The 22,421-nt window shown below is 38.9% G+C and overlaps 1 long non-coding RNA gene across 3 annotated transcripts; it reads left to right on the top strand.

Moving 5' to 3' along the window:
* Positions 1 to 178: 178 nt before the first annotated feature.
* LOC134295506 (uncharacterized) lies at positions 179 to 21,795 on the top strand. 3 transcript variants are annotated; one of them, XR_010002107.1, is made up of 4 exons: positions 179 to 318; positions 746 to 849; positions 10,296 to 10,409; positions 13,699 to 21,795. It is a non-coding gene; the product is annotated as an uncharacterized LOC134295506 (long non-coding RNA). The 3 variants fall into 3 exon arrangements; XR_010002106.1 differs by lacking the exons at positions 10,296 to 10,409; positions 13,699 to 21,795 and adding an exon at positions 6,013 to 10,282; XR_010002105.1 differs by lacking the exons at positions 10,296 to 10,409; positions 13,699 to 21,795 and having other exon boundaries at positions 746 to 10,282.
* The last annotated feature ends 626 nt before the right edge of the window (positions 21,796 to 22,421 follow it).

The raw sequence follows: 22,421 nt of genomic DNA, 5'->3' as shown, positions 1-22,421 counted from the left end.
AAATTTTTGCATTTTTCATTTAACAAAGTAACTGCAAATGTCAGCTATTAGAAGAGTTGAAACATCCATTCCTGTTTGGTTGTCTTAAGACCCCCATCTTTTATTCATAGCGTCTCTTGTGGTGCTGGAAGGCAGACAGTGTTGCTATAGCAATGCCCTGCATATCCTTGTGGATAGCTTACAGTTCCACTTTTTTAACAACAAAGAGCCATTGATAACACATGTTGCCAAAGGTTACAGAAGTTGAATGTTAAAATGGAAATATTTCTCTTTTATAGAGTTGCTCTGTGGATGTGTCCTGCAAATTCAAAGAAACAGGTAAGGGTATGACCTCTTTGTAAAGGATGATGAATAGTTTGGTTTCGCAACATTATTCAGAATGAAATGCAACCTTGGTTTTTATGATTTTACTGAGATATATTTCTGTCGCTCGGAATGTAGAAATGCTGAAACTTTTTTTTTATAAAAAGAGATCAGTGTTAAAATAACCCTATATTATTTTCATCATGTCAGATAATAAAATGTTATCTCAGTATCCAAGTAGGATCTAAGGAGAAACATACTCAAGTCCTAAAGCAGTCTCTTAAGAAATCTCAAGCCACCCAGAAGTAATATTAAGTATGTCTGGAGTGGGTCTACTTAGGCCCTGGGTCTCTGAAACATTTTTGTCATCCTAATTGATTTTTCTCCCTTCATTTTTTTGTGAAACTGACACCAAATGCACCCCAAACTGGCTAACAATCAGAGAAGTGACGAGAGAAGATGAAGCACACCAGTTCACAACTGAGAAAATGAAGGAGGATGAGAACCAGGAAAAGAGGGAAAACAACTTTGTCATGCAAATACCAGGTAAATGCAAAGTGCAACTTTTTCCCTAGATGTATACACTTTGCCTGTTACAATAAGAAAGGGAATGTGCAAACTAGTATTTTAGCAAGATGCTTTTTCCCTCCTTGATCCCTGTGTAGCACTCTAAAGCTGTGAAATGCTCTTTTACAAATTGCCTGTCTCCTTGCCTGCCTACTTCTTCCCTCCTTTCCCCCTCACTCTGTTAACTATAAGCAGTACATAAAACTTGAGAAGATGAAAAGAACCTTGTTGAATCAGAGGGGAAAACCTATTTAGAGGAGGCAGTAGCAGAATAGTTGTCACAGCTAGTGTCTGTAGCATACTCCCACAACTGTCCCAGTATGAAAATTAATCCTCTACTTTCCTACCTCCTCTGCTGCCTTTAAAATGTCCCAGTTTCTTTCTCCTCCTAACACTTTCTCCTTTGTCCTCAACTTACCAGTACTTCAATTGCACCAAATTGAGTAGTTTGGATTCACTAAATTTAGTAGGAGGGAGGAGGAGGAGGAGGGTATGGCAGAACCTTCCACACAGCTGTATAAAATCCACATTATCTGCTTTGAACGGAATTATATGGCTGTGTGGACTCAGATGATCCAGTTCAAAGCAGATAATGTAGATTATCTGCCTTGATATTCTGGATTATATGGCTGTGTGGAAGGGCTCTAGGACTCTGTAGGCCAGGGTTCAAATGCCTATTCAACCATGGAAACCTACTGGTTTCCATGGCCACACATTTTCAGACTCAAGAGCAGTGGTTCTCAACCTGTGGGTCCCCAGATGTTTTGGCCTTCAATTTCCAGAAATCATAACAGCTGTTAAACTGATTGGGATTTCTGGGAGTTGTAGGTGAAAGAACCTGGGGACCCACAGGCTGAGAACCATTGCTTAAGAGGAAACCGAAGGCAAAGCCCTAGAAAATCGTAGCTCACCCTAGGGTAGCCATAAATTAAATAAGAAAAAAATTGAAGGCACTTAACAACAACAAATACATTTGGCAAGAACAGGAACAAAGTCTCTGATCTTTTTCAGTAAATTTGGGCTCACCCTAAAATTCTGGAATGTCAGGATATTTTATAATGGGAGAATAAGCAAGTGGCTCTAAAAATTGATAATTACTGACTGAACTAATCGGCTATACATTCTGTACTTCTCTTAGGAAGGGTGATTGTATTATGTAAACATCTCATTCTTTGATGTTAACTGCTGTCAAGTTTACCCAATGAATGAAAGATCTCTTAAGTCACCAGCAGGGCTGTAGTGGGGTGGGGGGAGAGTTAGGGGTTCAACCCCCCCCCCCCCCCGAAAAGTTTCAGGTTAAAAAAAACCTGGTTTACCCATGAATTTTAACTGGTTAACCAAATCCCCATGCTAAGTCTATGAGAAGCAAAAATTAAACGATTCCTTCCAGAACAAGCAAATTTTGACAATTTATTCACACTGTCATTACTTGAAGCAATAACCGATATAGTGGAAGCAACCAAGTTGGTCCACCCATAATAGGTAAGCAAAGCCTAAGGCATGGGGCGGATTTGAAGGCTCTCATGAAGGAGACCAAACTTGGTGGAAGTGATTGACAGGGGTGGAGCTGCAGGCTATTTAAGGCTGCTCCACCCCCCTGTTGTATTTAAATTGGGTTATTTCCTTAAATTGGCTTATGCTGTTTTAGTTGATTATGTATTTTATGTATTGATGTATATATGTGTGTGTGTGTGTGTGTGTGTTTTTAAATCTTTGTAGACCACTTTGAATCCCACCCATGGGAAAAAGCAAGATAAAAATGAATAAATAATGATCATATTTTGCTTCAGGCCCCATAATGATCATATTTTGCTTCAGGCCCTTTGAGGAGATGGGGCGGGGTATAAAAATAAAGTTATTATTATTACTATTATTATTATTATTATTATTATTATTATTATTATTATTATTATTATTGTTATTATTATTCAGCGTGAGGTAGGAGGCAGGTTCCTAATGGGGGATTAGACGCTTCCCTCCTTGCTCCCTCCCCTTCTCCAGATAGTAGGGTTCCCATTGCTATGCCTTTGCCCCAGGGAGACACCTCACAATTTGGGAAGTTTCTGCCCTTGACATTTATTGCTAGGGATTTCCCATCAGCAGAGCATAAGGGCTGGGCTGGAGGTTTGGGTGGCTGCAGTAAGCAGTTCCCCTCCTGGGTTGCCTCAAGGAAGGCACATACTGTAGCAGAGGAGGTTTGCCCTCTCTCCCACCCACCCCTTGAGAATTAACTCTTAATAAGTTGTTGCCTGAGTGAGTCACACTCTTTCCTTAAGCCTCAAGTCATGATTGCTAGGCCACAGAGGCAATAATTAAAATAATTAAAATAATTCTTAATGAATTGTTGTCTGGAGGGAGTCACATTCTCTCAGCCCCAGGAAGGCACAGGCAATTCTACTCATTAACTGTGTCATCACATACTGAGGCTTACATTCTATTGCATGCCTCATGCTAGGAGTTAAGTTCTGGCCTCATGTTAGACTTTAAGTTCTTGCAATTATTATTTTTTGAGGGCTCGCTTGTTTCAGACCTCAGGCTTTAAATGTTGCCATTATATTGGGAGAAGTCCAACTTGTTTTAGGCCTCATGTTTGTGGTCGAACCAGGCCAGCCATCTGCATTTAATCTAATCTGACCTGCAGCAGAGAGTTCCACAGATCAGAAGGAACCATGCTGGAACCAATCTGGCCATGAAATGTGTACGTGTTCCAGCAGCAGCTTAGGATATGTCTCTCGCCTCCTCTCTACTTCCCCTCCTATCCCTAACAATGTAACAAACCCTTAATAAAAAGTATCTTTTCGTTCTAACTTTTCTTCTCTTGGTGATTATTATGTATCCCTTTCCTGACTACTGCATGAAACACTCTCCTTTTTTAAACCACAAAAGCTCCTCTGCTTCCCCCCCCCCCCCCCCCCGCTCCAGCCGGCTGGAAAAGCTGGCCACCGGAGAGAGGTTCTTTCCCTTTAAAACACGGATTAAACACCTGGCCTCCATTTTTGGTCATATCTCCCTCATTCCAACTCTGAGCATGACTGTTTTTCTAACTAATAACTTTCAAGACCTCCCCGCCATGGGAAGACCTTTCGTTCTTAAAATAATAAAGTTTAAAGAAGCAAATCAGCTGATTGTCAAAGTGGAGCCTCTCGCACCGTGGCACGGATTTCCCTACAGAATCGGGTCATCGGAGTTTCGGACTGCGTGCTGGACATGGAGAGGGTCACCTCGGACTCTCTGTGTGCCCTCCGTGAACTGTCCTCACCATCGAAGACCCCTCCCGCTGACCTTTGATCAAACACGGCCATTTCATAGACATTGCCACAGATTCTCCCCCTCTCCCTGGACTTTTTATTTCTTTTCATGTATTAAATCTTGGATTCTGGGGTGGGCAGGGACAAAATGAGCTATGGTCCTATGTGTGTCCTATGTATCCTGCATGACCCCCTTTCCCTTTTTTTCTATGAAATATGTGCTATATTATGAAATATTAAAGAATGACCAAAATCTGACCTGGAAATAAAATGGACAAATAGTTACAACACCAGCAAGGGAAGAAGAGATTTTCCTCACCCCAGGAGATCACCAGATACCAATCTTGCATGGACAATAGAATTGGTCTTTCCTCATCAAATCTCAGAGCTAGCCCATTTGATAGAGGATGTGACTATTTGGCATTTGGTTCACTTACAATGGGGACAATCAAAAGCCCAAGATCGTTCCAGCTGTCACATTCCTTTTCAAAGAACTGGACTCATTCAGAAGCAAAGCTTGCTCAACTGTTCAGCCTTTGACTCACGGGAATCTGGCAAGCCTGTCAGACAAATATGTATATTTGCACCCCCAGAAGTAATCTGAAAATCGCCTTGAGGGTTTATTGGGGCTCTCAGCATTCCCCTTCTGCATACTGACTCAATTGCTCATTCATAATCCTTTAGCCATTCATTGTTTGCGGCTCAGCCCGCTCCCTCGCCCCTGATTGGCGGAGGAGCTGAAGCAGAGGGAGCCCTCTGATTGGACGGGGTTTCGCGCCACTCTCCCAGGGACCAATCAGCGTAGAGTGGGCGTAGGGAGGCGGGGGGGGGATTAAACCTTTCTACCCCATTCCTTCTCTATAAAGGATACTGTTTCCTATTGTATGTCATGTCATATCCTGGTAGTGTCTTTTAGAGCTGTGCTTTTGTCTTATGCCAAGCCTGATCCATTTGGGGGATTGTAATCCCAAAAAACTCTATGAGAAAAATGTAAGTTCAAATACACTTTATGATGTTTCCAGGTATAAAACAACTGTGATAATTTGTGCATGCTTTAAAAGTTTATACTTTAATTTCTCCTAACTATCAAGTAATTCTGGAATAATTAGGTGCCAGATTAAATGTATTTTATGTAGGTTCTAAAAAATTGATAATATGTACAGGTCATTGATCTTGATTTTTAGATATGCCAATTTAAAGTAAATGTGTGTGTGTGTGTGTGTGTGTGGGTTGTTTTCAACTCTTAAGTGTTTGAAAACATACATACGCACAATGGGGCAAGAAAGACTGACTGGACTTGCACTCTTGAGTGTCCACTGAAGTTTATCGATGAAGTCTGATTTCGCTCAAAGTGTATTGACACAGTTTCCAAGGGTTTCTAACAGATGTTGTGGTATTCTTTTGTAAGTATCAATTACTAATTAACAGTCATTTTCAGTTATTTTAAGACTGGAAACTTTGTAACTAAAATAGAAAAATGATTTAATTAAGTCTGTATAAAAATATAGGATGAACCACACTATTTAAATTATTTTGTGTTATGGAACTAGTCTTCATGATTTGCTAAAAATAAGTTTAACCCCCCCCCCCCCCCCGCCCCAAATATTTTTTCTGGCTACAGACCTTGTCATCAGCCCTACTCAGATTGTGCAGATTAGGGGTTGTGGTTTCCTTAATTGAGTCTATCCATCTGGAAAGTGGTCTTCCTCTTTTTCTATCATCTACAAACTTACTGAGTATTACTGTATTTTCTAGTGAGTCATGTCTTCTCATGATATGTCCCAAGTATAACAACTTCAGTTTAATTATCATAGATTCCAGGGGGAATTTAGACTTGATTTGTTCTAGGTATGTTCGTAGCAAACACATGTAATCCTTAATATTGTTTCTATAGGAAACATGGTGGAAGAGTGTACCCCCTCCAAGGTTCACTGAATGTCCAACGTGGCTCCCAATTTCCAAAAGTTGTTCATCCCACTTTGTAAGAACCTTGACTGGCTGATTGACTGGCTAGCTCCCAAAACAGAAATATTCTTGTGAAATTGTGACAATTCACTGCATCATTTTATTGCTGATCCCACTTGTATTCTCTAAATGATATAAATGGAAAATATGCATTCTGGCGTGCTGTGTGTATTTAAATTGGGACTATACATGTGAGGTTTGGGTTACCTCTGTGCTTTTGTCAGCTGATGTCATCTGCAGCCACTCAAAATGAATGAATATAGCACTTTTATACCACTTTAACTGTCATGGTTCTGTCTCCAAGGCCTTGAACTGACTCCAACAAACCATATTGAGTTCTTTTGAAAAGGAAAGACTTTAAGAGTTTCAGCGTGATGTTTGATATCTGAAAGACTGTGTGCACTAGTCATAGCAAGAATATTCTAAATGGCCATGCTCTAGAATTGTTTCTTAATCCTGAGAAATGCCTGGGACCTATTGTGATGAGATTTTGTATCAATGATGTACAAAGACTATAGTGTTGTCAAATTCATCATATAGTAGAAGGATAACTGCCAACACAATCACATCTGATTTCAAGCGAAGAAATTTCTTTAAAATGAAAAGACTGATTAAAAAAAGAAGCAGAAGAGAAAGTCAAGAGGGCCAAATCTCTTCAAGAAACGTGGTGGTTATTCATAATCATAATAATAGATGTTCAGTTGGAATGTATCCGGCAAAGATATCACTACATGAAAGAGAATATTATGATTAAACTCCAACATCAGAGGCAAGACAGCTTCCTTCAGGAAATTAAAGCCTTGTCCAGAGGAGGAGCACAAGCAAAACAAAAAGGAACTCAAACTTTGTCCAAAAAGTGCAAGCAAACAATAAGATGCAAAAGAAGAGATAATTCAAGGAGCACAGAGGACTTCATCAGATGGTTTTCCTCCTCTGTTTTTACATACTTCAAAGACAGTTCAAATAAGGACTCCCACGGAGCCCAGCAAACTATGCAGGACAGCTTTCTGTGGTTGCTCATCTCTCCAGTGTGGGACTTTGTCTCCGCTGCAGGTAGAAAGGGGAGGATTTCTAAACCAGGCACAAATTGACTCCACTCCATTGCATGCATATAGAAATGGCTAAAAATGTGTATCTGTTTGTGTAATAGAAAGTGGTGGATTTTTCCATTACACTCCATTTTATGGAGTGCCCTTCCATGATTCTTCTGTACATTAGTGTGGGTTCCATTAAAAGAAGTGTTTTTAAAAGAGTCCTTGTCTCCTCTAAAGTAAGAATCTTGAGAGGCAAAGGATCCCATAGAAGACCCATTGCCATCTTTCATTGCGTGATGAAAGCGAGAGTATGTGATTCATACTGACTATTAAATAGGAGACACTGAACTAACTTAACACCTATGCCTGGAGACAGCTAACTATAAATCTATTAGTCATTTTGTAGCAGTTTTTAACCCTCCTTCCTGACAACTAGGAGTACTTTTTGGGCTTTCATATTTTCCAGAACATGGACTGGCTACAATTTATGACTCTGTTTTACTTCTTGCTGACCTTGTTTATCCATAATACTAACGTGCTGAACAACGTTTGGACTGACTGACAGCCATTCTATTGCTTCTCCCTGCATCTTGCTGGATATCCTGGGGCTGCATTTGCATTCCAACCACCTGGTTCCTGGGTCACTTGCTGACTGGAATGTTGGACACCATACATTTTTATTGCGAAACCCAAGCCTGGACTGAGCTTTTGATGGAGAAAATATTTATAATATTACCATCTAGACTTTGTGGTATCCATTTAAATATAAAATATGTGATCTAATAGAAATGTTTTCTAAAAGGGATCTAGTGGAAAGTCAGTGCATTCAGTGTCAGCTGATGGCTCTCATGTCAGTGGATTGATGAATATGCCCACAGTTTCAATCCTAATGTCATGTCATTTTAAGCCATTTTTCTTTTTAATTTGGGATTTCAAAGGTGGTGGTGTATTATGCCTGTAAATAATAGCAAGGCCCAGGTGTTATTTTTTCATATACCTAGCTGGCTAGTGGAACAATTAGATTGTAATTGGGCATTAAATTGTCCATATTTGAAGCATGATTGGATAAGGTCTGAATTTCTTCTCATTTTGGAATGATATCTGCACAAATGAGAGCATGTACTTTAAGCATATTAATCATTTACATCTTTATTCCATTAAGATAGTTTGTACATATAACAATGTTCCATTTTGTTAGGCATTTGTATATATGTGGATCGATCTAAGGAACAGAGTTTTGGACATTTTCAATACAGGTCAACATATACACTATTGAAAGTGGTCTCTTTGTATTTTGATCTCTTTCTATTTTGAAACCTAAGCAGGGGTTGGTCTCATTAGTACTTTGATTGGAGACCATTCAGGAATACCTGCAATTTCCAGTTAGAGTACGGAGAGGTTTCTGTCCGAAACCCTGAATAGCTGCTAGTCAGAACTGACAGCATACCTTCCAACATTTCACAGATAAATACTGAGGAAGGTTTGGCCAAGCAAATCAGAATACAAGGTGGCAAAAGTTTTTAATGAGAACACACAAACTGGAAGAGACTGTAGCAATTTGCTTTTCTCCAAGTCTGCAAGGAAGATGAGAATCCACCTCTTCCTGTCTTCTCCCCACCTGCTCCCCAGCTAATTGGGTGCAAATCCCTTTTTTCATTTCAAACACAATTTGCAGCAAATGAAGTAAACCAAATAAAATAGTAAATGTAGAGAGACACTAGGACCCTCTAAAATCAGTTTTGAAATGGTATTGGAGGATTAGGGCTTCATCCCAATAGGACCATAAAGCAGAGGGAATTGTCTTCTTATTGTATTTTCAAAAAACAGATAATCAATTTGCCGCCATTACACATGATGTACTCTGTCCTGCCAACCTAGCAGTTCAAAAACATGCAAATGCGAGTAGATCAATAGGTACCGCTCCGGCAGGAAGGTAACAGCGCTCCATGCAGTCATGCCGGCAGCTTTCGGCTTAGAAATGGAAATGAGCACCAATCACGCAGGCAAGTGTATTCTCCATCCATACTACCTTCGTTCTTTTTCTAAAATTAAAAAGGGGAAACCTTGGAACTGCGGAAGTCCGAAATCTAAATCTAAAATAAGGGGAGAAATATAGCTACAGCGAACTCATAATATATCAAAATTGCACAATTTCTGAAGATTTTTTTTAATTAACATAAATGTTTCATGCAAGAGGATGAATGGCAAGAAAAGGAGCATCCAGGCACATTTCAAGACCGCCCACAGGAATGCCCCCTCACTGCAATGATCTAAAAAAAGGGAATCTGACAGTTCCATCTCACGTTAAAATCAACACCTTTAGCAGTTTCTGCACCATTTAGGAGCTCTGAAGATTATTGTTTCTCGACTCCAAAAACCTCAGTTCATACACAGTTTAAACACATTTTAAAGACAGTCCGAAAGGCAGCTGATGGAAGTAGTTCTGCATCGTATGATGGGTTCCTTGGGAATCTGTCTTTAAAATGCTTTTAAAATGTGTAGAAATGGGGGGAACCCTGCATCTGATGAAGTCCTTAATCTGCATAATTCCTACCAGGTTGGCAAAGTTGGAGGGTATGACAATATTGGACAAGCTGGACAAATATCCCAATTTAATGCAAGTTTGCTTCTTATGGTCTTTGAGAAAAATCAATTCTCCTACCAACCCAAAACCTATAGTTGGAATTAACATTGTCCCAAATAAATGCATATATCCCAAATCTTTGAACAGGCTGATCTTGGATACATTAAGGAGGGAAAGTGGTAGGCTGCAATAATGGCTGATGCATGTGCATAGAAGCAAATGGAGAAGAGGGGATGGTGTGCAAAAATAAATTAATATAATGTGTTTCAAAAATCCAGTATGTTGCAAGAATGAACTGTGAAATCAAACACTTTCCTGATGGTTCAAAGTAACTACTATAATTAGAGACGGCAGGAGAAGGCATACAGCTCACTGTAGGCTATATGCTGATGGCTTGCGATATCAGTCCTGACGTTTAACAGCCAAAGTAAAATTGTGAAACACATGCTTTCCCATCATTGTGAAGCCTGCCAAAGTATATATTTGTTTTGATGGTTGCGCTCCCACTGCAGTAGGTTTACTGTATGTTTATAAGTGTAATTTCCATTGCTCTCAGAATAAAGTGTATCTGATGTTCATAATTTTGTCCCCAAGTACTTCTTTTGATTGGAGTGGAACGTCCATGGCTATGCCTGCTGAGTATTGGCCATTTCACCCAGTTCTGGCCTTACCATGAAGAGACATGAATCAATTCACTTCAGGGAGCAGGTACCAGAAAAGCGTTCATGTTATTGTTTCAAATCGCTAGCCTTTTATGTCATTTCAAAAAGAGAACACCAACGGATGTATCATTTGAATGTCAAATGTAAAAATCTTTTGAGGCCAAGACTGATTTCAGTCCTACCCTTTCATAAAACAATATAATTGTTATACATCTTGGCATATACCTGTACATAAGTTATTCTTTGAGTGCAATAATTTTAAAGGCATTAACTTTTGTAAAATCTAGTCATTTCGTCCAGTAAATCAAATATACAAAGTGGAAAAAAGAGGAAACAGCAGTGCTGAAAACGAGTTGTGGGCAAAACAACTAGTGATAGTAAAATATAACCACTTGCTACAATTTCATAATTGTGGGCAGGGCCTTGTTAGTGATAGGATCACAGTTTTGGAATGGCTTTGGAAAAAGGATTGCCTGGTACCTTTTTTGTGTCTGTTAAATTTTTTTCTTCCCAGATTTTATATCTTCTGTTTTAATAACATATTTCTAATTTTTGACGTCTGTACTGCTGCTGTCCTCTGCAACTGGTTTTACTTAACTTTATACGGTATCTGTTTTGTTTTGTTATAGATGTTACATTATCTTTATTGTATTTGTGTATCTAATGTAAAAGAACATCCACATAAAATGTGCTTGGAGAGAAATAAATCACTAGGAATAGTTGACATAGTAATAGAGCTGTTTCAAGATATAGATACAGAATGCAATCAAGTTTTAATTTTAAAAAAATCTTTCCAACTCTACTATTACAAGCAATGGAAATGTTCAATATACTATACATTTTAGCTCCCCTCCCAAAAGGGAATTCTGGGGATTATAGTAACTATCAAATCTTAGCATGCTATCTCATACAAACACAATGGTGCTAAAGATGCAACAAAGTATTTCTGAAGAAACGCAACCTATGCTTTATATATTATGGCAAAACCTTTGACTGTGTAGAGAAAAACTAGTGTAAATACTCAGCATTGCCTGAGTGTCAGAGGGCCACTGCCCTCTGCTTTCATTCCTTCTTTCTCTTCCTTCCTTCCCTCCTTTATCTTTCTTTCCCCTCCTTCCTTCTACTTTCCTTTCTTTCCCTTTTTCTTTCTTTTTCCTTCCTTCCTTCCTTCCTTCCTTCCTTCCTTCCTTCCTTCCTTCCTTCCTTCCTTCCTTCCTCCCTTTCCCTCATGCACATGTCATCTCTCTTCCTCAGTGACATCAGAAAGGGGCACTTCATCTGTCAACAGCCAATCTTTCAGCTAGCAACAGCCAATCCAATGACATCATAAAAGGCCACTTCACCTAGCTACAGCCTTTGTGGTGTGGATGAACAGACAGACAGAAGACTCTGACAAACAGACAGACAGACAGACAGACAGATGTTCAGTTTATAAATCATGGGTGTGTCACAGCATTTGATTATACTGTAGTCGAGAGGCCACTATTGAAACACAGTATGGAGAAACAGAATTGTTTCTCGTAAGCAGAGATTTAATTTTATCACTTTTTAAAATGTATATTCAGAACATATATGGAAAGCAGGATCATACTCCCAGAAAGCTAGTATGAAAACTGGAGGAAGGAGTATCAACAATTTAAGGTATCCATATGTGGATTCGTTGTCCTATGGTCATCCAATTTTGGAATGAAATCCTTTACTGCATCAGTCTATTGATAAGCCAATGCACACAGTTTCAAGATACTTTATTAATTCCATCAATCTTTGATGTGGGTAATAGAGATTTAATGCATAAGCAATACATCTCGATAATGCTGGGTAGCACTCAAGTAGAGATATTGAGAGTATGGCAATCAGTTAGGATGTGGGCAGAGGCAGTCCAACCATAAGGCGAACTAGGCACTCGCCTGTGGCGCCATCGCCCCGGGGGCACCATCGTCCTAGGAGGAGGGCGCCACTCTCCACCTCCTTCTCCTTCGGACCTCCCGGTGCCCGCGCTGGGCCTTCCAGCCAGCGCGAACCCACCTTCGCACCACGTGAGCCCACCTTTGGGGCCTTCAGAGATTGTGAGGTCTGTGGGAAATTGGAAGCTAGGTATGTGGGGTTTATATATCTGTAGAAGGTCCAGGGTGGGAAAGAACTCTTCTTTGAAGCAGGTGTGAATGTTGTAATTAATCACCTTGATTAGCATTTAATGGCCCTGTGGCTTCAAGGCCTGGCTTCTTCTTGCCTGGGAGAATCTTTTTTTTAGGAGGTGTTAGCTGTCCCTGATTGTTTTCTGTCTGGATTTCTTGTTTTCAGAGTGTTGTTCTTTATTTATTTTCCTGATTTTAGAGGGTTTTTTTTAATACTGAGGGCTATCTGGGTTAAATTTGCAAATACAGTAGAATCTCACTTATCCAACACTCGCTTATGCAACGTTCTGGATTATCCAACGCATTTTTGTAGTCAATGTTTTCAATATATCATGATATTTTGGTGCTAAATTCATAAATACACTAATTATTACATAGCATTACTGTGTATTGAACTACTTTTTCTGCCAAATTTGTTGTCTAACATGATGTTTTGGTGCTTCATTTGTAGAATCATAACCTAATTTGATGTTTAATAGGCTTTTCCTTAATGCCTCCTTATTATCCAACGTATTCGCTTATCCAACATTCTGCCGGCCCGTTTATGTTGGATAAGTGAGACTCTACTGTACAGTAATTCCTACATAACATTACCATGTATTGAACTGCTTTTTCTATTGATTTGTTGTAAAACATGATGTTTTGGTGCTTAATTTGTAAAATCATAATGTAATTTGATGTTTAATAGGCTTTTTCTTAATCCTTCCTTATTATCCAACATTTTCGCTTATCCAACGCTTTTATTTTTCAATGATTGGGGTTTTTGGGGGGGGGGCAAAATTCTTTTCGCCTACACTTGAAAAATACCTAGGGCCGGCTCTGGATGTGGGCTACCTTACCAGGAAAAAAAACTTAGAACTGAGATCAGACTATTATTTAATCAAGGGGTCTTTCCCTTCCCAGCTCTGATATCCATTTATAAGCATTGCTTCCCCTGAAAAAAAATAACTTCCTATGTCAATGATCTCTAATGGGCAGAAAGGGGTGGTGCAGATACAGAAGGCAGACTCAAGAATTCTTCAGATGAAGACTTTATTAAGTTTCTCATCACACACGTTAAACAAATAAGACTGTGGATCACAATGTGTACCAATCAGAGTGATTATTATTATTTTCAACAATGAATATACTGTGAGCCAATAAGATTGTGAATTTTAATTTGTACCAATCACAACAATATCTGTTCTTTCCGATGTCTAGAAAATGTCCACGTCTGCAATTGTGGGTGATGTCTGATCCTGGAAGCATCCCCTGGCATCCTTCCTTTGCCAACCAGAGCAAAAAAGAGTTCTCTGTTTCTGCCCTCCACCCTGTGTGTCTTCATTGGAATCACTCAGAGCTTGGTATTCTGGGTGAACCCTGAGATTTCAGACAACAGGAGTGGACTGTCATTTATAATCAACTTATTTGGGGACCCGGCAATGCCTGAGTTACTTGAAAAAGTCATTGTTTATTTTGGGGTGTTAGGCATTATCAGTTTGGTAATTAGTTACATTATTTCTTAGAAAAAACTCAGTCTTTGCTTTTGTTTTTTATGAGTGCTCCCATTACAAAATGCATAAGGATGTGTGTGAACTACAAATTCCCAAAATCATGAGTCATTCACCCCCAAACCCCTGCCTGTTTGCGCAGTGGGCCATATTGGGTCTGTGTGCCAAGTTTGATCCAGATCTGTTGTCAGCTGGATTCCCAGAATCAAGGTCAATTTCCACAAACCCCTGCAGTAAGTTCAGTTGGTCATGGAGCTTCTCTGTGCCAAGTTTGGTCCCGGTCCAATGTCAGTGGGGGGTCATAGTTTCTCTGGATGCAGGTGAACTATAACTCTGATAAATCAATGCAATGTCCCCCAAATGTCTTCAGTATGTTCTGTTGGTCATGAGGAGTCTGTGTGCCAAGTTCCATTCAAGTCCATCATTCATGGGGGTCGCAGTGGTCATTGGAAGTTGGAGCTGAATCAGGTGAAGATATTGCAAATCTCATCATCCAGCCTCCAGTTCCTAGAATCCTTTAGCAAGTATTCCTATGCTTTTGCAACTCAAAACAGCCCTATGAGAAACAACCATAACTACAGAAGCTGTGATACTGTACAGGATGGCATAGGGTGTCCTTAGATCAGCCTCCTCCCTCTTGTAAGAGAGTAAAAACATGGCTTTGTGACAAAGCATTTAGAGAACTCATGCAATAAATAGATATGAAATGATGTGCAATGACTACTGGAATGGCTTGGACTACATCTGTGGATCACGTAATTAATTGTGATGATAGTGTTTTAAATGTTTTAATTGTATTTTATAATTCTATTTTAATTGTTTATTTTAACTGTATTTTGTTTTGATGGCATCAAATAGTTGCCTATGTGTAAAGCCGCCTTGAGTCTCCTTCGGGGTTGAGAAAGGCAGGATATAAATGGTGTAAATAAATAAATAAATAAAGGACAACTGGCTGGTAGATGTCTGTACAGGAACAATTTGCAATGTAACGTTTTGTTCCAGGTCTCCATTGTCAATAGCTATTAGTCATAATCACCTAGTAGAACCTCCACATTCTGAGGCACTATAACTCTAAACATCCAATGCTGGACACAAATAACAATGGAAATACTTTATTTTTATGCCCTCCTGTCCATTTTCACAACAATGTGGCTGAACACTGTTGTAAAAAGAATACTGGACCTTTGTTCTGATGCAGCAACTGATGCTTTCTATTATACAACCTAATAAAAGTTAAATGGAGTTTACTCCTAGGTAAGTATATGTAGAATTGCAGCCTTATTTATTTTAAAGTTAAATCAGCACTTTCTGAAACCATGTTGCAGGAAATGTATAATGACATGTTTACCATACTTTTGAAAGTATGTATCTTTTTCGGTGGCAGTTGACTGATGCATAAATGCCTAATAGTGATAGAAATGCGGACTGGATTTTTAAAAATCCAATTAGAGGAATGTCTGATTTATTTCTGAGTATCTCCAGGTAAATGTCACAGGAAATGTGCATCCCCTGCAAAAGAATTCCCGCAGCAGTTCTCCCTTATTTATAGGTATCCCACTTTTCATTCAAGGACTCCAATAGCCTTGGCTGGTCAATGTCTGCCTTTGTCCAATTGTGACCTACATGTTCCTGTGAGGGACATCTTTGTCTCACTTTTCTTTGGTCACAGAGTTCATGTACATCAATAGGCTGAGACTCACAGTCCATTAACAAGAGTTTTCGGCTCAGCCCTGGGCCACCCAGAAGCCCTGGTGCATGTTCTCATTGAATGGCTTCACTGGTGGCCCATTCAAATGCGCTAATGTCAGGGGGGAAATGCCTGAATGGAGGAGCCAATGTACACCATTGCTCAGGCAAAGTGACTGCAGCCGCCAACAAAGGCTCCCCTGTGGCGACGTTAAGCAGAGTTATCAATAGTCCCAAGGCAGAGCAAGAACTAATGCTCCAATCATGCCATCAACAGGTGGCCCAGATGCAGCCACTTCAATGCAGAAACCACAGGGCAACATTTACTGGTAATTCTATCCTCGTTCCAATTCCAGTCTGCAAATGTCACCTCTCTCTCTCTCTCTCTCTCTCTCTCTCTCTCTCTCTCTCGCTCTCTCAATCTTCCCCCCTCCCTCCTGTGTCAGACCTCCTTGAAACGAGTCCCAAAAGACTTTTTTTTTGTTTCTCTTGCTATTCACACAGATTGTTGGGAACCGCTCATCTAGTAGTGAGCCAGAAAATCCTACTTTAAAAAAAAAAAAAACATGGAAGAAGATGAGGTTTCTCAAAACGAAAGTCACCAAAATATTCTTGAGTGTTGGATGCACTCTCTTGATTAGTAAGGGGAGGGGGGAACAATTAAAATTCAGAAGTTGGCATTTCAAAACTGGGAAGTTAAACTAGTCACTCCCCAGTGGAACTTGTGAAAGTTTCTTTTTAGAAGAACCTTACTCCTATTGCATCTTATACTGCTTAAAAGGCAATGCCTACTCCCCACCTCCATCCACAGGTAAACGTGGGGGGAAATTATTGTTATTGTTATTGTTATTACTACTACCACCACAACTACTATCAATTGTAATTTCTGGATTATTATTATTATTATTATTATTATTATTATTATTATTATTATTATTACGTTTATTTATATCCCATTTTTAGCTGGGTCCATCAGAGAAAGATTAATAATAGCAAAATCATGGAAGAGGAAAAAGAGCTATTTAAAAAGGACTGGAGAACAAATTATTGGACTATATCCAAATGGCCAAGCTGTCCATTGGCATTAGAGTAAATAATGAAGACTTTGTTAGAAAATGGAGGCTTGCATTTAAATATCTAGAAAGGAAAACAAAGGTAGACTTTAAAATAGGAGCAAGGTGAAGTTATTAATATAAAGATAAGGGTAGATTTTAATGAGGTATTCATTTCACATTGAGTAGTATCAGAAGTCATGGGTAGTGGTTCACAGATAAGGGAGGGGGTGAGTGTGGTAGACAGATGTATTTGTATTATGTGTATTTGATGTATTTCCTTTATTTTCTTTTACATTCTGTATATCACCTTTACACAATAAAAAATGATAAAAATCTAAAGAAAAAGAATTTTTTCCCAGTGGCAAAGCAGTAAGTTCTGCTTTTGAAATGTGTATTTGACATGTCCTTGTTATTAAACAGAGTAACTCATCACATGTAATTATGCTGCATGTAAATACAAAGACTGTCTGAAGGCTGCATAATTAACATTCACTCAAATTGGGGAAAATGTTGCATTATTATGAGCCATCCCACAAACCCCTTCAAATTTAGATCAGGATTAAAATGGAAATTGATTGATTGATTTAAAACATTTATATTCCGCCCTTCTCACCTCAAAGGGGACTCAGGGTGGAAACAACATACTGTATATATGGCAAACATTCAGTGCTGGAACATAAAATAAACTATAAATAATATATGTAAACACTAAAATCAGCTATCTTCACATTAAAACAATTATTTAAAACAATCACAAGCCAGCCCTCCTCCATTTTCTATCCAGAGCTAAAACCAATGATTTTGCCTTTGGGGAGGCACAAGCTACATTGGAATCTTGGTGGTCCATTTTTGCCAAATCATTTCAAGAGGAGTTCAGCCTGTTCTTAGTAGGCCATCAAGTCCCACTATTCTAAAATTCATGAAGTGTGGCTATCTTGGGAATTTTTTTTGGGAATGAATTCTCCCCTTCCTGGAGAAATTTGACCCCAGTGCCCAGGATTCCCCACATCTGCCCTACAACCCCTAGTGCTATTCTGGATGATTTCTCAATCTTCTGGATCAGATTTGGATGGGATATAGGAGACTGCAGAAGAGGGGAACCAGCAAAGGCAATATTCACTCCCACTCAGCCATCTAAAAAAGCCCACTTGTTGTCAAGCCATGGCACCTCCCTCCTAAATAAATTATAGATCACCAGAGACTCCAAGCAAAATATGGGATTTTTTTCGTTATTTTTTAAACATTTTCTGCAGCTCTAAAGTTGTGAAATATTGAAACGCTAGAGGCTCTAGAAATGCTCTAGCAGCAGCTATACAGCAAACTATAAAATGTAAACCTTTAATTAAATTTATCAACTTGATTATTTTTATTTAACTTGTAGCTTTTATGTACTTTGTCAGTTCCTAAAATTATAAAGTATATAAACTCTATCAAATGTATGTATCAAAATATATCTTGAAGGTAGCTACCAGGAATTTGCAATCCATTAAAAATGGTTCAAAAGTCATTACAAAACTGGGGGGCTTTGGTGTTTCATTTCTAAAATGTTTTTAAAGTATAATTCGTAAAAAAAAAAAGTGTTACTATAATGAGAGTAATGAAATTTCATTACTATTTCATTATAGTAATTGCACATAATTCCTGTAACTGAGGAAACTTCAGGGGTTCCTTTCTCCCTCATTTTTGCAGCTATTGGGGTAAAACTCACTACACTGATAGGACACATTTACCACTCAGTCCATCAAATTTCAGAATGTTTCACTTATCCATGGATTTTGGGGGAATTTTCAAAATTTTTATAAACAATATTTTAATAAAAAAGAAAATATGTTCCTAATTTGAAAGGATTATTTCCTGTTTAATTGTGTAGTCCTTACTTTGAAAGTAGTGGTTCTACTCCAGGAACTTTGTTTTTGCACCAAAAACTTTGTTAAATGGGCAGATGATGATGTTACATTGGTGAACTAGATAGCAAAATGTGCTATAATACGATGTCCCTCATGCAAAGACAAAGTTTTAGCAGTTTAATAAACTTTTGCCATATTTTTATGAGAGAACCAATTAGGAAATGAAATTTATTACCCAGGAACAAAAATCGTAATTTATTGTAACTGGCTGGCTATCTGTCTTATGCTAAGCAGTTGCATCAGAGGGATTGCAGTGTACTGCCCTAAATGTAGCCTTTTAAATTCTCTGGCATATGGCTCCTCCCTTCTCAAACTACATTTCCCAGAGTTCTGTGCTGTTCCCAGAAAACATTGCTCCTTCTTTTCCACCACTCCTAATGCTGAGACTACATTAATTTACAGAGGGAAGGCAAGGCACTAAGGCAGCCTTCGGCTTTGATTTGCTTCCTTGCACTAAATATGAAACTGACTTTTCCAAAATTTACAAAACAAAAACAAAAATGTATGGTGTAAATATTGATTCTTAAATTTTTGGTGCGAGCCATGTCCACCTATCAGATATTGCCTCGTAAGTATAAATTTAATTAATTTCATCAGAATTGCACACCCCCTAGTAGATACCTTTCCATGCCACAGTTTGCATAACACCTTGGAAAGGAGACTATGGCTAGGATACCTCCAGCTATTTCCCAAGACATATAACTATCAAAACCTCTGTGTATGTATGCAGACAGATGAGCCTCTTTTGCCAGAATAAGCTCAGGAAGTTCATTCAACTTGAGGCTAAGAGTCTGCCGCTCCCACAGAAGAATGGCTCAGTAAGTATGAATTCATTAACTCTCCATATAGGCAACCAAGCCCTTTATTGCCTGGAATTACTACCTTGTCTTTTGAGTCTTGTACCTTTGTTTCACACAGAACTGGGCACTTGAGTTAATCAGGGATTCATTAGCGTATCTATATCACAATTTCCTCCTGGATTGCACCTTGCCAAGGAGTCCTGTACCAGATTGGCTCTTTAAACTGTTCAACCTCCAGCTGTCTGTCTTCCTGCCACAAAAATTTCCTCCTTGCAGGTTGTGACATCAAGGGAACCCCCAGCCAATCCGGGCATGGATCCTAACCTGCCTCTCCTTTCAGCCAATCAGAGAAAGGAGCAGGAAGTCTGAATATCTGTCTGTATAAGATGTAATGTATTTTTCTGTGAATTGCTTGTACTTGCATCCTTTTGGACTGAATCATAATAAACCTCTGTAGCTTGCCTTCAATCTGGAGCTCCTGTGCTCTGTCCAGGCTGATCTGGTTTAGCAAAGACTCACCAGGCATGGACCTCTCTAACCACAGTCCTAGCTGAAATCACCACACAGTGGATTTTTTAAAATCCCATTGATAGGAGGAGCACTTCTGTCTAGAGACGGGGAAGGAGCATTTGGGAAGTGATGAGAAATCCAAGATAAAATACAATGACAGAAATCCTGCAGTCAATGAAAGCTAAAGGTAAATATGAAAGCCTTGGGATTTAATCAGGTCAGCTAGGGTCAATGGGTAGTGGAGAAATTAAACAGATTCAAAAACAGATTTTTTTTTTGGACGAACCAAAAAAACAGGAATGTTAGAAATGGTATGTATCTGAGAAGCTTAGTTGTTAGTCAGGAAGATCATTGAGGAGAAAGAACTGAACTGATTTTAAAATCTGCATATTGTCTTTTCTTCAAGTGTAAGATATTTTTCATGTTAAAAAAGTAATATATAATGCAAAGAACTTCTTCATTTTGAGTTTCCATTTCAAAAAGACTGAGTCTTTAGAAAGCTGGTTATTATTCCTAAGGCCTATTGAAATTGCATTTGTGACTTCAAAATGGATTTTTGAAAAAGTGGCACAGTGGATTGACAGGAAAGCAGCTGCACTGCAACAAACGAGAGTGAAAATTAATAAGAGACCAAGGCAAAAGAAAGACTATTGGTTTTGCACAACCACAGCAAATTGGCTGGATTTAGAAGAGCACACTTTGATCTTTCCTAGACTAATTACTGCTCCATGTTTGAAGGTTTTGTGCATTCATTGCTCTTTGTCGAAAAAATGAAACTACTCTAAAGCACGGCTGCAATACAAATGAAAAGGCGACACCCACAAATAAAGTGTGGCAGAGGTCACCCGGCACAATAACTGCATAATGCAACTTTAAAATACCCTTTATATATAAACAATGACATATTTACAGCACTTTTAAATGAGGAATTGACATTAATGGTGTGACGTGTGAGAGCATTCCAGGGTAATGGGGGGAAAAGGAGCAAGTAAACATAAGACTGCTGAATGAAGAACCGTGAGCTAAATATTTCAAAGGCAACATTTGTGAGGCATTTATTTTATGAGCATCTACAATGTATTACTTTCACTCAGAAAGTAAGAGGGGAAAAGAGCCTCCTATCTTAGGACTGACCACATTTAAACCTACTTAGCTTTTCCAGAGCCATGCTTTCTATACAGAAGGACTGTTATTTTAAAAAGAGACAAGAAAACTTTCAAATATCTGTTCACAAATTACTTGTGGCAATTTTGAATCTTCTCCAGGGAAGTCGTAAATTGAACATGTTAAACTAATATAAGTAAGAGTACAGGGCAATTATTTTTTGGGACTTCTCCCAGAATCCTAATAGCTATGGTAGCTGTGGGATACTGGAAACTGTAGTCCAACATTACAATGCTATAAATATAATCTACTTTATAAGTAAAATGTTCTGATTATTATTGTTATTTTACTTCTCAATTCTTTCTTTCTATGACCAAATCAAACTCAAGGCATGTACAACAAATCTACAAACATACAAACATTAAAATAGAATTAAATATCATTGGTATTTTTAAAAATTCAGTTAAAATCTATAAAAACATATGCAAACTAAAAATCACAGCATCCCGATAAGCATGTTCCTGGTGTGAGGCTTAATGTCAAGGCTTCTTTTCCCCAACACAGGCTTCTGCAATCCAGAATTCTCTGTGAAGATCAGAACCACAACGTGTATGTGGCAGGATGCACAAAAGTGGAAGTCAAGTCCACCAAAAAAGCACTTGCAGTCTTCTGCAAAGTAGGAAATTCCGTAATTACTGTGTTTTGTAACTCACTGCCATTGTTCCCAATGTGTGGCTTCATCAAACTGACTGTTGCATGTTTCTTCTGTTCCCAGGCCAAAAGAATAGGTGCATTACAAACACTCAGCAAAATCGAGAGTCTAGCCATTAGCATCTTTCTGATCAAACTGACCCAGGCACCTCTGGATGCAGATGGTGACAATGTTCTACTGGTGGAACAAACAATACAGGACAAACATATACATATACATACACATACACAATATATAATAAAAGTAGAAGAATTCCTCCCAGGCCTTGTGGACTCAGTTTTACAATGCTCCCTCCTTGGAGATTGCCAAATCACACTCAGCTGTAATGGGCCTGGGGGCTGCAGTCTACTCATGAGAAAGTCCAGAGTTAAACCACAGAAGAACTAGGTGAAAATGCTCTGGTTTCTACAAAGGTGAAGATTCAACTGAGGAATGTCAAACTGTGTGCCTGGGTTTCCCCTCTACCTGCCTCAGTCTCCACCTTTCCTTCCTGTCCTTTCTGCGCTGCTCAAAAAAATAATTCTCATTAGTTTTGGAACAAACCATGTACAGTAGAGTCTCACTTACCCAAGCTTCACTTATCCAAGGTTCTGTATTATCCAAGGCAGTCTGCCTTTTAGTAGTCATTGTTTTTGTAGTAAATGTTGCGATGTTTTGGT

Source organism: Anolis carolinensis, chromosome 1 (genome assembly GCF_035594765.1).
Source record: "Anolis carolinensis isolate JA03-04 chromosome 1, rAnoCar3.1.pri, whole genome shotgun sequence".
Lineage (NCBI taxonomy): Eukaryota > Metazoa > Chordata > Lepidosauria > Squamata > Dactyloidae > Anolis > Anolis carolinensis.
This window is presented reverse-complemented; position numbering and strand designations above follow the sequence as displayed.